This window comes from Melozone crissalis, unplaced genomic scaffold (genome assembly GCF_028551555.1).
Source record: "Melozone crissalis strain CALT ecotype California unplaced genomic scaffold, PUWL_Pcris_2 ptg000042l_1, whole genome shotgun sequence".
In the NCBI taxonomy this organism is placed as follows: Eukaryota; Metazoa; Chordata; class Aves; order Passeriformes; family Passerellidae; genus Melozone; species Melozone crissalis.
In genome coordinates this window covers 18,454,813-18,468,366 of record NW_026535820.1, presented here as the reverse complement: position 1 = coordinate 18,468,366, position 13,554 = coordinate 18,454,813, and the positions used below count along the sequence as shown (strand labels likewise).

Sequence of the window (13,554 nt, the reverse complement as noted above, 5' to 3'; positions counted from 1 at the left end):
TGCCAAATCTCTCAGAAGAGCACAGTGGCACAGGTAAATATATTAATTTTTTCTGAACATGTATGATTTCACAGGTTTCAGATTTTTCAACTATGAAATTTAAATGAAAAATAAAAAGAATGTGCGCAAGCTTCCCAATTAAATCATGTAAGAACCGAAGACACAGGATGTGAAGTCACTCCCAAAGCAGGGTTGAGAGTTAAATGTTCATCATATATAGCACTGCCCTTGAAACAAAAGCAGTAGTTATTTTAAGTAACCATAAGCAATACTCATGTGCAATTCAAAGGAGATCGGATATAAAGAGATAAAGATTAGAGTACAGCAATACGGCTTTCATTATACAATGTAATCCAGCGTGTCTGATGTAACTGGATGTGACACAAATGTAAATAGCAACAGGTTTGGGAATACGGGGTTTTCAAAGTCTAACAAGCTTTTAAGCACAACTTTTAGTAAGTTCAAAAACAATCTTTGAAACAATGTTTTTCAAAAAGAACCCTCCGCATACTTGCTAGAAGTATAATATGCATAAATAATTAGAGATGTTATGCAAGATCAAACAGAAGTGCTATTTGAGAAAGAACGGAATATTTAACCTCACAAATAGATGCAGGCACCAAACACAAAAATCCTGGCCATTTGGACATGCAGATACATTTTAAGGCAAAATGGGACAAGTTTAACATGAGGCTTAAATAGGAAACTTGCTTCAGAATAGGAAATAATTACAGACCAACCACACAGTGACTTAGCACTCCATTTCCTTACTGAACTACTATACTGGTATGTAATTTGCATTATATCTAAGGAAGATCTTTCACTTTTAAGCATCAATGATTTTATTAATAGCTTCTGGAATATTAAATAGAAATTAACATGACAAAAACTACCCACTTATTCAACTAATGCTTAGACTATTCAAAAAAAATGTATTTGGGATTAAAAAGAAAAACCTATGTTTTGCTAAACACCATGTTCTTAAAATAGTGATCCAAGAGCTTCAAAGTGAGCAACTAATACTATTTCCAAGATGAACTGCATTTTTGTAATATGATCACACAGTACAACGAGCAATGGGAAATTTGGACATGAATTTTAGGAGGTGCTGCTATAAAATACCATTGTTTTCTACACTTTCAAAGAGCAATAGCTACGATGAGGCCTTGACTACCTCAGTTATTTCTCATAAAGAGGAAATTCATTTAGGTCCAGAAATATTTTTTTCCTTTCAAAAGAAAAAAAATTGTTTATCCATGAACCACTGTAATGGTTTTTTGTTTGTTTTCTTTTTTATTTACTCTGAATTGCAGAATCCCACCAAGTGTTTTCAATAATGTGTTGATGTTTTCAGGTTACTACCATGTGTACCATAGATTAACTTTTGGCATGTACTGGCAAAGCTCTTCAGGAAATCAATCTGTCCATCTCCTGCAATATCCCAGGACGCAAGTCCTGTATGCCCCAATTACAAACCACTGAACCCACATCAGTGTTTGAAATATTTTAGTCTGCCTGTCTCCATCTCTATTCCTCTGTTCCTCCTTCTTCCTGCTCTTACACCTGTATTCCCCCACATCACCCTAAAAATACTTTATTTGGCATAATATGTATTTGATCCTATCATATATTTTTGGGTTTTTCAAATTACTCAAACACATTAAGGATTGTATAAGTATAAATGATCACTTTAGAAAGTAATTCAAATATATGAGAATTTTCAAGGATAGTGCATGGAGAATGCCTACCTAAACATAGGCTATTTGCATAAATCTTCAAGATTAAATTAATAACACACAGATGAGGAGTTAGTGAATGCTGAGCCTGTGTGAAGGGCTATTTGGGAAACTGTGTTCAGCAAATGGCAGCAATGAACCCCTGCATTAGTAGCTTCTTACACTATATTCCAGCCATGCTAAAGCATTCAAGGGCAGCTCCTCCCTCCTCCTTCCCTCACAAGGTCAAAAATATTAATTTAAAACAAAAGAATGAAAGAGAGGGGAAATTCCTAGAAGCTGGCACTGGCCTTGCCTGACTAGTAGGTGAGACTGGTAGTTTTGGCTGATCCGCTCAGTCTCCTGAGCGAATACCAAGCAGCGTCAGTCCACCTGCACTGCAACGCATCAGAGATGCCACTCAGGAACAGCCCTGGCAAGGGGCTTTACCCAGGTATCATGTGGCAGACATTTTGCAGGCTGCCTGACTGGCAGGCAAAAGGTGGCAATGACACTCCGAGTCCCATCCCGTGCAGGATTAATCAGGCTGAACTACCAACAGTTTGATCATTTTAAGTCACCTGCTCAACATTTCCTTATAAAAGGAACGCTGTGAGGAACACTATCAGACTATCAGCGACAAGTGCAAGACAATTTAAGAAGCAGCCAATTTTTCCACTGCAATGAAAGCATGTCTAGCCTCCAAGACTCCCGACTCAGACCCTCATCTATTCTTTCACACCCATATGGTGTGAGTCTGAGCCTGCTCTCAGCTATGGGACTGGTCAGCTCGCCTTCTCCCCAACTGCTCTGCTATTTTAATCACACTGCGCTTGAAATTAAGCGTGACGGTCTCTCCACTACCGACCGAGTCAATCACTGGTGCAGCCCCAGCACTGTCTGTGGCAGCCAATAGCACACATACACGTAAGACAGACAGCAGAGGACAGTTAGTCACTCAGCCTTTCAGAAAGTCACCAAATCATTCCTTACATTGGTCTTTAGGAGAGAAAGCAACAGGAGAGGCGTGATGAACTGAGAATCCCAACAAACCTTTTGGTACCACACGGGCATCGCCAGGTGCCGTGAGAAAGGACTACTATATAATCCCACCCCTGAACACCGAACCTGAAACCCAGACATCAAATTACAGCGACAGCTGGCAAGAGCCAGGGTGTCTCTAACTATGAAGCTTTAGCCCAATGCCACAAAATTTCTTATGTGAGTCATTCTGAAACGTCATGAAGATGACAACACAACTAAGTCTCGTGGTTTTCAGGTATGCAAATTTTACCATTGTGCTGTAAAACGAACCAATCAGCAACACTTGCCTGTGTATACAAAACACCACAAATGATACTGGAATTCAAACTTCACTCTCACTCAAGACCCAGTTGGAGTTGTGAAGCCGTGGCTGACCCAGAGCTTCAACCAGGCTGCAAACTGTTAAGTAATTCATTGCCAAGGTCAATTTGTAAAACTTACAATTGCTGTTTAAATTAAAAATCAATTCTGTATAATGTGAGTTAGATTTTTGACTGAACAGGATATGATGAATTCCACCACTCAAAGAAGGTTACATGAGAAGAATTTATGGTATTGAGTCTCCACATCTAGAACACTTTTTTTTTTTTTAATTTTGTTAACTGTTTAAGTGTATTTATGGTCCTCTAAGAGCAAATACAGGTATTTTCTTTATCTGAAATTAAAAAACACAAATGGCTTTACTGTGCAGCATTGCCTGCAAAATAAACTGGACATCCTGACTCAATTATTTTTCTTAAGAACAAACTATATGAAGTTATCATTAGTGACCAACACAACTAGTTATCTGATCAGCCTTTAAAGAAAATAAAACGGGGGGAGATGTAAAGTTGATTATGAGAGAGCTGAGAAAAATAAAAAATAATGCTGAATGAGGACTGCCGATTTGCCCATATAAACTTCGGGTCTTAAGGTTAATTTTTTTAATGTTCTTCCACTCCTTCCTGCAGCCTGCAGCTCTGCTGAAGGCTAGATGCATTTGAACCACCTTTTCCCATGAAGCCCACCTTGACAGAAACCTAATTTTTTATTTCTTAAAATACGAAACACTGACTAATGGAACCGCGACGAGTGGGAAACCCGTAACGTAGAATTCTCCGGAGTTCCTGATGCGTAATTTACAGGCTGGTTCATTGCTCGGTGTTCGGCGGCAGGTCTGTTCCGCCCTGGGCACTCCCGATCTGCCGCGCTGCACCCGCACTGCCGGAGGGCCATCTTGCTCCGGTCTGACCCACAGGAAATTAAATGCACCGAGCCTAAGCCGTGGCCCACCTGAAGACGCCCAGCCCAGGAGTTTTAAAAGTTATTTTTGTTCGCTTTTCACGCACAACGCCGAAGGGCTCCGCTGCCGGAATCTTTCACGTTCAGCTTCTCTGGCAAGAGAGCCTCACCGAGCTCACCAGCCCGGCACGGCACGGCACGGCGGGAGGATCTACCCCGACCGGGGTCCCCGCGACTCAAGGCCGGGAGTAGGCGGCCGCCCTCGGGCGAGCCGCGGGGCAGGGCAAGCCCCGGCTCCCTCCCCGCCGCCCCCGCGCCGCCCCACACGCCTCCACCATGTTGTCTCGGTGCGCAGCGGCGCGGAGGAGGGACCGCAGCCGCCAGCCCGGCTCCGCGGGGGCCGCCCAGCTCCTCCCCGCGGCCTCCGGTTCGAGCGCGGAGGCGCTGCCCCGGCCGGCAGGCGCGGCGATCCCGACCCGGAGCGCATGGAGGGAAACGCGGTGCGGAGGAGGGGCCACGGTGCCCACCGGAGATCCCGGCCATAGGGGCGGGGAGTCTCCTCCTCCTCCTCCTCCTCCCGCAGCGAGGCTCCAGCTCCCCGCACGCACCGGAGCGCTCGGCTCCCTCCTCCTCGTCCCTCCTCCCTTCCCCTCCTCCCCGCTTCCCTCCCCGGGTCGCCGCGGCTCCGGGAGGAGCGGGGGGGCCCCCGCTTCCTTCCCTCCCCCCCTCCTTCTCCCACCCGCCACGCCGAGGAGAGGCAGGTGAGGCCCCGGCCGCGTCCCCGCTCCGCCGCCCCACGGGAGCGGCGGCCGCGATGGCGGCGGCGATGGAGGCGCTAGGCCCCGGCCGCCCGCCCCCGGCCTCGCCCCGCCGCCGCGCCCCGGGGGCGGGGGGCGTCCCGCATCCCCGGCCCCTTCTCCTCCGCAGAAACTTTCTCGGCAACTTTCTCCCGGGCCCCAGCTCCTGCCCGCGGGGCCGAGGGGTCGGGCGGGCGGGAGCCGCGCTGGGCTGGGCGGGCTGCGTGGGGCGGGCTGCGGGCAGTAAGTTTGTGGGGGAGGGCCCCGTGACCCCTGCTCGGCCCGGGCCCCTCCCGGCCCCTGCCCGCCGCGCTGCCGCGGGCGCTGCGGGCCGGCTGCTCGGCCCCCGGCGGAGGCGGCGTTCACCGCCCGGGCTGGTGCTCGGCGTGAGCCGCTCCCGGGCGCGGGGACGGAGGATGTAAAAGGGCAAAATTCAGGAGTCGCCTGTAGCTTGGCCTGCGTGGTTTTATATTCTATTAGTTTTTCTTCCCCCCGCCCCACTGTTCTGGTTTATATGCTATTATCGAGCCTGAAACATGACCGCTGTACGTTTCTGAGTCATTAATTTAAATGTTCAATCATCACACTTCATCAAGGCTCCTTGTCTTCCTTACAATTAGAAAAAAAAATGTGTTGGACGCACACAGGCCCCTGTTCCTGCGGAGGCTGCACATAACTTTCTGCTCTCTGTGGACCCGCAGGCTTGATGTGCTTTAAGTTGTGTGCTCAGACCAAGGCTAGTGTGACTTCTCCAATATTCAGTATTACAAATATGTGAAGTTTATGATATGGTTATTTATTATATTAATATATGGGCTACTACGTGTCGTGTATGCATGTGATTATGATCGTCTTGGCACTGGGAAAACTAGGACAGAAATATTTCTGAAGCTCATGTTGTAAAGGTATATTCAGATGTACCTGCTGGATTTAACCCTGGGCAGAGGCCAGTCATTAATCAAAAATTGGATGTTTGGATTTATTTTAAGTGGCAGAATGTTCCAAAACCAGTTTTGAAGGTTGGAGTGCGTTCACACGGAAAGTGTAATGATTTTCAATTACTATAACTCATAGATAGCTGAATGATTTTTCAGGCAGATTTTGCAAATGAAATTGATCTTAAGTCGGGAGCCAGATACGAAAATTTACTTTAGAGTCTTTTTCTTTCCTTTTTGTAAAGTAAGCATTGAAGAGGGATAGAATTGCCTTGTCAGTTACCTTTGCAGTACCTCTGTTTGTAGGTATAGTTCACCCATAGCGATGTTTTTGTTGTCTTCATAGAAGTAAGAACGTTTCCTTTCCAAACAACAAAACCTCGCACTTCCACTCTTATTTCTGATGTGTATCTGTAAATTTAGTTATAGCAGGTTCCTACTGAGCATAAGCATAGAGTGGAGACTGTGTGTGTTCTGCACAGCCAGGGTGTTGTGGTTAATTTTGGGACAAGGTAGCATCTGTGATGGCAACAGGGACAGCAGCATGGGCACTGTGCTTCCGCTGAATTTCGAAGAAAAAGATCCTGTGGTACCAGGTGTGACAGTAGTTAGTAACAGCAATTGCCAGTAATTAATTATTCCACGTGCTTTATTAGCTTTATTTCTTTAACAGGTGCAGCTCAAATAGAGCTATAATCTCTGTGTGCCTTCAGTCTCTCTAATAACTCTTTTGGCTGTTAGAAGATTTCAAATAAATTTGGCAGCAGAGGTCTCCCAGGTGAGCAGTTTCTACAAAATTTCTGGAAGTAAGGAAGCCAGGTAGAACGGCGCATTTAACCTGCACGCCAGAGAGTTCACAGCAACGCTTACCTCAAGCTGGAAATTGCTGCAGGAAATGGGGCCTCCCTGGTTTTGCTGCTTGCAGAGCTACTGGTCCAGTTTTCAATAGTTATTTAATAACTGAACCCCTGTACCATTCTATCTGGAATGAGGCTGGTGAGCCCAAGGTAGCTTTAATCTGTATTTTGTATTACCATGACAGATTTTCAAGGAGATTCTTGTTACTCAACAACAGTTCTTTGGGTACAAAACATATGAGTGGAACTGGAAGTATACTTAAATTGCTGTATTATTTTGAAATAGCTGGAAAAATACTTAATACGTTTTTGGCGTGCTGCATACTGTAATAATTCTACTGTAATAGAATTATTGAAAAACTTCACATTATAGGGATTTTTATCAATATTCACGCAGCAGAGCAGAGAACTATTCCTGTGCACCAAAGAAATGCTCTTTATTTTGTGCTTTGTGCACTTCTGCAGCTCCTGAAGAATGAAATTGTCACTCTGTTCAGTCTATAAATCATGGCTGTCATGTGACAGCGATGCAAAAGTCTGCAGTGTGGCACATATCAGATTATGTGGTCAAAGTTTACTTTATGAACAAACTGGCTGCGTGGTTTTACTTTTCCATATGCACTACCTGTGGACAAAAGCTGTACATTTTCAACAGATAATTCCTTGTGTTCAAAACATTAGTTAAAAGAAATACATTCTTTCATTCATATTCCCTACTTGGCATCCAACTGCTTTGCCACGTAGTTTGATCACACTTTGAGTAAGGTACCTTGATGTTAATTTAAAAATTGGTGTCAGTACTAACACAAAAATGACTTTAGGAACGCGTCCTTACTCTGCTGTGTCGCATCAAGCAGCCTTTTTCAGGTAGGACACGTTCTGTGCATATGTACACGGCCTGTGGTTTCTGTGAAGTCCTCCTGAAAGGTTTCAGGCTTCTGGTGTGAGTCCTGTGCCTGTGGCTGGAACAGATTGATCCATGAGGGAGAACTGCAGTTTCTCTACCTACTGTAATAGAATGAGTTAATTTTTGTCTTGGAGGAGCCACCTCCAAATACAAGTAGGTAACTCTAGTCCCAGGATTTATTTCATTTCTGTTCTCCTTGAGAGTGCCAGGAGGAGGCTGTTTTATAGTGATGGATTTTATTATGTGATAATCACTATCTTTATATTTTTTTTAAATACTATCTGCTTTACAATTGCCATATGGGAACTTCTTTCAATCAGTACAGTCCCTGGCTGCATTCACACCAGTGATTAGAGCTGTAGGGTTCCAGATTGTATCACCAATTGCCAGGTTTTGAAGGTAAACCTGGTTAACTTCCCATGTGTATGCTTAGTTTAGTAGAGAAAATATAATACTGAAAAGATGCTGTCAACTAACTGTAGGACAAGTTTAATTTTACTTAATAAGAGGTCGTTCTTACTGCCTTTTGCATTTATGGTGGTTTATCCTTGATGGTGCCAGTGCATCAAAACAGAAACTGGCACCAAAGTAATTGAAATGAGTGGGACTGCACCCTTAGGTAAAGTTAACACACATGGCTGATTGCAGGATCAGAGATCAAGATGATAGTAACTTTAATGCTAGAAATTGAGTAAGTAAACACTATTACTTATGCATGAGTTTTGTTCCTTTTAAACACATATTCTTTGAAAATGTAAAGGGTGGCTGGAAAAAGGATAGAAAACGCTCTCTGTTGTCATTTTGGATAGGGACTGCATAGAGCACTGGGTTTCCTGCTGTGTCCCCTAAGTCAGTGCACCAAAGCCATGCACAGCTGAAATCAAGCCCTCAAGCTGAACTTCTGGCTAGCCCTGGCTTGTATCCCAGCCCCACAGCTCAGTGGGCTACTGCTGTAGAGATCACCACTAACTGCATTTAAGGCTGTGTTGACTGTTGTGGCCAAGACTGGGGTTTTGTTTCGATTTTTCTTGACTGTAGTATTAGGTAATGTTATAGGGCATGGTTGGAGAATGCTGAGGAAGTAAAACCTCAGACTGGAATAATTTGTATTTTAGCTTCTTGAACACTGTTAGTTGTTGAGTAGGGAATTGGATAACTTTTTTTGTTAACCTGGCTGTGTTTTATCTTTGTATTTTTGGAAGGCAAATGCTTTTGTAGTAATGTTACATGAGACTTCAATAAGTAACAATATTGACTGCACCTATGTCTTAAATGTTTATGTAAATTTTGAATTCTGATGGTGATACTGAACATCAAATAATTTGTCTTTCAACTTGTCTGAACTTCAGGTAGATGAAAAACTTATATGGCTTAAAATGTTTCTGTGGTTTTCTTCACACCAGAGGTCTAGAGAAGTCTGGGCAAAATAAATGATTCTTCAGAAGTGATGAGTCCTTTTAGTTGAAATTTTAGCGTTATCTAGACCAAGCTTACAAGAATGAATAACTTTGTTTAATTCCATTGACACTGAAGTTGAGTAAACACACCCACACAAGTAAATCTTTGTAGATCAGGGCCTTTAACTTTGTTTTAGAGAAACTTTCAGGAGAACTTTGTGGCATTAATCACACATTTAAACTCAGTCTTTATATTGGAGGGGTTTGATTTAGTAGGGTTAAGTTCCTTTGCACATGCCCAAAGTACTCTGTAGTGTTGCAAAACTGAGACAGTAGTAGTGTTTTATTCATGATGTGAATTATGGAGTATAAATGCAGTCAGGCCTCAGGTATGCTTCCCAGGACTGACAGCCCCGGTAGAAAAGAAGGGTTGGAGTGGAGGATGGTGTTCATGTTCCAAATGTTTGCCCATAGTTCAGGCAAACATTTTCATATTGCATGCAAACTTCAGAAATAGTGTCTGGGCTAAAGATTTTGAAATTTCCACCCTACCTAATGGCCTCACAATTGTAAGAGAAGGCAGTGCTTGTGTGAGGTATTTAAAGAGTAATTAGAGGGTGCTATGGATCTCTTGTGTATTGCAATTGTATAGCATTATAACTGTTTTGGCAGTCAGCCAGGAAAGGGAGACTTAAAACAAATTAATAGTGAACAATCCAGTTTTAATAAGTTATTTTAAGTATGGTTAGATAACAACATTAATATTTATGCTTGAAGTGTGACAGAGAAAAAAACAGGTCTCAGTTGTTATGTGTATCTTCTTGCTTTTCAAGAACATTTAATTGGAAAGTAATATCATTACTGACACTTGTAACCACAGAAGAGTAAAAGTAAAACCCTCCAAAGTCCTTCTCTTTCTTTACATACTCTTCCTGTTTCTCGTTGATTTTTACCAGCTCAGCCTGTTCAACATAAATACTTTATTTTGCCAGTAATAGTACTCCAAATCCAGAAGCTAAAAGGCTGCACCAAGGACCCCATGACCACAGGCTTTCCTAATTCTTAGGCTCCCTTCCTGAGCATCCAGTATTGCCCAGCATTTCAGATGGTGGGGGCCCATGGGGAACTTCTGGTTTGACTCAGAGGTCTTTGGGCTTGATGGGCTTCTGGTCTAATTTATGAAAACTGGCCTTTCAATGGGCTTAACTTAACATGTGCCTCACAGATGAACAATGCTTTTAAGGTTTTTAAAGTATTCTTCACTGAGAAATGAATATAGAATTAACGTCTAGAAAATATTCTTGTTTTCAAAGTGCACATTTATATGAAACTAGCATTTGTTTGCCAAACTTAGAAAAGAAAACATTATCAGAACTGAGGTTGAGGGAGGAAATGTAAAAATATATACGAAAGTTCTGTATTTCATTGTAAAGTGTTAAAAGCAAATCACCACAATTAGTCATACATCTTTTTAGTGCTCTTGTACCTCCTTTCTTTGCATTGATTTTGATCTGTTTTTCTGGAGGTCTGCAGTTTGAGATGAAAACCTTATATTACTGATTCCCAAACTGAGGTCTTTGGAAGAATATTAACAGAAAAAATATGTACTGCTTCAGTTAGAAGTTGATCAGACTTAGTCTGTGCAAAACACAGAGTTTAATGTGACATTTGTGTCTGAAATTTGTATAAAACAGTAGAGTCCAAACATCTTAAAAAATTACAGATCTGCACCAAACCTAGTAGCAAAGTTCACATTTTAAAAATCTGTAGAGTCATGGCATTTATATTCATGTGAAGACTAAGTAAGGGTGAGATGAAATGGGAGGAAAGCTTATGGTGATAAAAGCAAGTGGTTTGTGTCCTTCTTCCTGTACCTTGAGCTGAAAACAGACCATGCCAGTGGAGCATTTTGCGACTCTTGGTGTTTTGTTGATCCCTGGTATTTAGTTTGTGACCAGCTCCAATTGCAGTAGTTCAGTTGAAACACTTCACGTTTCCTTAGAGGTGTGAACTTGTAATGATGCTCTGATGAGGCTGTGAACATACTTAGTGATGCATCTTAAGGGCTCCTAGGTAATCTCTCCTAATAGAAAATCCTGCAATACTTCACTGACAGGTGAATGTGAAAATACAGATTTTTGTCTTCTTTTCTCCTAATGCAAATTTATGCAAGGCTTAAATAAGTTTTGCAAGGCAAAGACCATTCTCTGCTCTGTGTGAAGACTAGTCCAGATGAGTTGTGTACATTCTAAAAAAGAAACTCTCCCTTACTGAATGGGGATGGAAGACTTTTAGTTTTCTTGATTGTTTGAGGATTTTTATCCTAAATCTGAACAAAGCTTCTCTTTGACGCACATGTTATTTAGCGGAAGCCTACTGAAGGAGGAGTTGTTGTAAATCAGACCAGAAGTCTATCTAGGCAAATATCTGCTGTCTTTTTTTCAATCCACTTCATTCCGGATAAATTCCTAATGTCTCAACTAGAAGTTCTTGGAAGTTTAGTTAGAGGCTAATTTTCAGAATGGGTTCTTTGAGCAACAGATGGTACTTCTTATTCTGCCTGTTCGAAATAAAGAGTATTCAGGTTTTTTCCAACAGCAGTGTTTTAAAATATGACTCTGCTCTCTGGCTTCTGAGACATTGATATGTGAGATTTTTGCCAAAGTATTTTCTTTGGTTTTGTTTTTTTTGGGATTCTCCCTGTCATATATTTTAGAGTATAAGTTGCATTATAGAATGACAAAGCCCTTAAAGCAAAGAGAGGATGGGCTTGTTTAGCTGATGCTGGTGTTAAATATTTGTTTAGCAGATGATTAAAGGTTATGATAGCATTGGCCTCATCAGCTTGTCCATACCTAACTGAAAAACATTCAGTGGTAAGAGGAAAAGGGTATATTAGTCTCACTGTAGGCATCCATGTTGAATTCTTTTTTCATAGTAAAGTTATTCTGTTCAGGAACACTTAGAGCATAGAGCACAATACTATTACTTTGGAGAACAATTATCCATGAAGAAAAGAGAAGGGAAAACAAGGATAATTCCTGAGATGTTACTACTAGTCGATTGGGGAAATTTTCTTGAGTAATATTTGTTTTCTCAAGCCTGAGAAGTAGGCATTGTATTAATATTCTGTAGTTGGTGGTTTAAGGGGTGTTTTTTGGCTTTTTTTTGCTGTTTTTCTGTGGTTCTGAGTGAGAGAGCAAAATGCAAGTACAAAATTTTCAGCTTCAGATCACACAAAAATTAAATGCTAACTGTATATGGCTAGGAAGCAATAGTAATATGGGTACCTTTTTTTTACTTTCAAGTACAATTCTGTACTGTATTTTAAGCACAGCTACACACTTAAAACAATTCATAAATCATAGCAATTGAGGCTATTTAAAGTGATAAGCTTTCAAAATATCTTGCTGAATAATTGCACATTATGTAATTTGCTAAAGATATCAATCTTTTTCATTTTAGGAATTATTTCCTATCTTGTACGCTGGAGAAATTGTAGAACTGATTGATTCAGGCTATCATGATGTACGTAAAATGAGAGAAGTGTTAGTTTATAGATGAAAATTTATTTCCCTGGAAACGTTTGACTTGTTCATGCATAGTAGGTGTATTTAAATATTCTGGAATTCATTTGCATTGGTTATGAAATCTAGGGCTCTTTGATTACCTCCCCTTCCCTTTTGCTTAGGTCTGACATATCATCAGAATACTATTTAAATCTGGTGCATACATGGTGAAGTCATAGCCAAATAATATGTGACTTACATTAACAAGCATGACACCTTTGTTTTATATGGTTATTTTAAATTACTATTTTACCTCAGTTTTACACTCGGGCTTCTTTGTTCTTTTTCCTAAAGAAAGAGGTTGAGCCTTACTAGTCAGTAAACTATATTGACTCTCCATATTAGGTTTACACTAATCCTGTTAGCTTTTTGCCAGGGGCATGGATTCTCTGTGTGTATATTTAATGTAATAGTAAAGTGTCTTAATAATTCTCTTAAGCTATATGCATAATTATTTAAGCAATGACACTGCAATTTCTATGCAAGACATTTTTATTTCTTCCTAGTGTGTTTTCAGTGGCATTTGAATGGAAGTTCTGATTGTAACTCATATAAATAACCAGTGTTACATTTTAAAGTACAGATTAATGTGTTGCTTCCTAGATAAGGATATAGAGGATAGTAATTCTAGTGCAAACCACATTTTGCTTTAAATCTGCTAGATTTATTTACAAAAGAGAATATTAGCTTTAGTTTGTGAATAATTTTTGGTCACTACCACCTCTAAGGCATTAGAATAGGTAGATCCTGTACTTTTAAGTTTTTATTTTCTTCGAAAGTAGAAACAAATTTCTCCTCTGTCAGTTAAACTTGTCTTCCCTAAATGTGTCTAAGATTCTAGTGAACCAGTATCTAGATAACATTGAGGGGTGGAATATTCTTTACACTTGCAACAGCTTTATGTTACTTTATATATTTGGGTATTCAAATTCTGATTTCAGGTAGTTATGTATTAGCTCTGCTAGTTTGGTGCTTTAAATTTGTTTAAAGTTTTGGTGACTAGCAACATAGTTTGAGTATGTTTTAAAACTCAGTATAGGTTTTCCTAAAAGTAAACCTGTGTCTTTCTAGAAATTTCAGTTAAATTTTTTTTCCCTCCACATTAAATATTA

The 13,554-nt window shown here is 41.1% G+C and overlaps 1 protein-coding gene across 2 annotated transcripts in view; it reads left to right on the top strand.

Moving 5' to 3' along the window:
* Positions 1–4,444: 4,444 nt before the first annotated feature.
* YES1 (YES proto-oncogene 1, Src family tyrosine kinase) overlaps positions 4,445–13,554 on the top strand; it is a 50,765-nt gene continuing 41,655 nt past the window's right edge. For both annotated transcript variants that reach the window (XM_054284771.1, XM_054284773.1), the window contains exon 1: positions 4,445–4,741. The gene's annotated coding sequence lies outside the window, so the exon portion shown is untranslated. The remainder of the gene's footprint in view (positions 4,742–13,554) is intronic.